At 33.7% G+C, this 2,500-nt stretch overlaps 1 long non-coding RNA gene across 2 annotated transcripts in view; it reads right to left on the reverse strand.

Annotated features, from left to right (window-relative positions):
- Positions 1-749: 749 nt before the first annotated feature.
- LOC112144562 overlaps positions 750-2,500 on the reverse strand; it is a 2,621-nt gene continuing 870 nt past the window's right edge. The window contains exons 1-3 of one of the 2 annotated variants that reach the window (XR_002918913.2): positions 2,407-2,500; positions 2,010-2,042; positions 750-1,232 (exon numbers count right to left, since the gene is read on the reverse strand). The exon at positions 2,407-2,500 is cut by the window's right edge and continues 870 nt beyond it. This is a non-coding gene — a long non-coding RNA (uncharacterized LOC112144562). The remainder of the gene's footprint in view (positions 1,233-2,009; positions 2,043-2,406) is intronic. The other variant, XR_002918912.2, reaches the window with a different exon arrangement.

Raw genomic sequence — 2,500 nt, forward strand, 5'->3', positions numbered from 1 at the left:
CAAGTATAAATACAGCAAATATAAACTAGGAAAAAAATACAATTTTCTTGTTATATAAGTGATGATTAGTCATGTGAGAAAGTTTAGTGACTTTAGCTTTAACATCTTTAGAGCTATTGAACATTTTGACCAAATTTGATTCATGTCCTCATTTAAAATTCTTAAAAATAAATTAGGATTTTGTTTTAGCATACAATTTGATGAGTGTTCATGAATAGCTGATATAATTATTAGTTTTAATTTATTAGTTTTATTTATTTAGTTATTTTTAAGATTATGTGCTTCTTTTTTAAGTTCTTAAGACATCACATTTTCAGTTTTATTACCACTGTAGTTAATTTTCTTAACTGTTATTTCTCTGTCAGATAAATAAAACAGGCATATCAAAGGACAGCTCGGGTCCTAAGGACTTAAATCACGGCGCTAGCATGTAGCAGTTAGCAGCTGCTGTTTAGTCGTCTGCCTGCAGCATGAAGAGCTTCACGTTAAAAAAGAAACAAATACTGTCTTTTTCTGTTGGAATACCTTTATAGGTTGTTCTTTGAGTTATGACAAACCAATAGAGACACTTGCTGTCAGTTTAATGCGTTTAGTTATAGTAAAAGCGTATAGTGTATAAAAGCGTATAGTTATTGGTCCCGGAAGTTAGCTTTCTAGCTAGCTTTGTTTACGTTAGGCCTCTACTTGAACTGCTGCTGTTTTCTGCTGCGTTTTCTGGTGATGACATTTTGTGATCTTTTCATGACATGCAGACTTCTAGTGGAGTATTTATCCGCAATGATAAGATTAAATATAAAGCTCTGATCATAATGAGAATAAATTAAATATCCGATACTGATTGGACAAAGGAGTCCGATTCCGATAGAGTCCTCAAACACGTGACTGGGTCCGATTTCCGATCACGTGATCGGATCGGGACATCCCTGATAAATATAAGAATTTCAAATTTATATATAGATAGATCTTTTGGAACTTCTCTCAAAAGTAGCTTGCATGCTAATAGTGTGAGCCCCCTCTGTTCAAGGGCGATCAAAATCTGTAAAATTGTAATTAAAAGCCAAAAAGACAAACCTCTGTAAAAACTCCAAAGTTGATGCCAACTCTAGTGGGTAATGGATGTTGAAGTTGTAGTAGCTTGCAAACATCATGCATAGTGCAGAGATGAATGAAGTAATGTTGGCCTGCACAAGGTTTTGATCCAGACTCAGCATGAACTTTCCTGCAGGAACGCCCTGAAAATGAGGAAAGAGTAGAAAAAAGACATGAGAGTAAAAACAAAAATGGTTAGTTCATATATTTTTTTAAAAAACAACAAGTCTACCCTATAGTTTAAAAAAAAATTAAACCAATCATCTGCACAAGGATAAAAAAATATATATACATCAGCCGACTTCCACTTTAAAGGTTCGCCAAACAGTAAATCAACTTTTTGGCCTCTATGAATGGGGATTTAAAAGTCTTGACTGTTGGTCACTGCCAAATGTTTGACAAATAAAAAACAAAAAACTTGCCAATTCCTAAAATTAAATTCTAAAACTGTCTATGTGCTGCAGCCTACAGGATGAAACAAAGTATTAAAGTTGAATTTTGTGATTCAGATGATAGTGTCTAGTTCAGGTTCTGGAGAAGAGAAGATGGTATCTTCACATTGACTTCAGTCAAATGAGCCGCCGTTCACATTTCTGTGGTCAAATCAGCATCACTGGATTTTTTTGTGAGTTTCATCCAATACTTTCGGTAGCAGGACTATGAAGCTGACACTGACACAGATCAAACACACATTTCAAATCTGTGGCAACACAAGAAGCCTCAGCTGAAGGGATGGGCAAGCTGTGAACCCGATAAAAATGGGCCTTAAAAGCAGCACATGTAGTAAACGTTCGCTTGCAGTTTGGGCCATGGCATTTGAAAAAACTATTCGGTTCATTTCTATGAATTTTATAATGCAATACAAATCCCCTCAATGTTGCCAATGTTTTACTGCAAAACTGACAGGTAATCATATTTACCAGATGAAGTAAAAGTCCCAAAAGTTACAGTACCTAGAAAACAAGAGGAAGAATAAAAATATTACAAATAGATTACAATTTAAAACTACACATTTGTATTCATAGACAAATTATATATATATATATATATATATATATATATATACATCAAAATGATTTAATTTTTATAAGGCAACCTCTAGATTTTTTATAGAAAATCTCACAAATTTTGACAACTTTGAGGCAAAAATACAAAACTATAACTTTTTTCAAGCACTTAGAACGTTTTTAACAAACATCACCACTGTAGTACCAACAGGGAAAAAAAAAAATTAATGGGGAGAAGGCGAACCCTGTAAATAATGTGAGATCAATACATTTCTTCCTTGTAAAAAAGGAAAAAAAGAATACATCTTACTTTTAACCTGTTCAGTTTTCCACAAAGTTTCTGTCTCTGACGAGAAAACAAATGTGTTGGCGCCACAGATATACAGCACGTTAAGCTAACATCG

The sequence above is a fragment of the Oryzias melastigma genome, linkage group LG5, assembly GCF_002922805.2.
Source record: "Oryzias melastigma strain HK-1 linkage group LG5, ASM292280v2, whole genome shotgun sequence".
Lineage (NCBI taxonomy): Eukaryota > Metazoa > Chordata > Actinopteri > Beloniformes > Adrianichthyidae > Oryzias > Oryzias melastigma.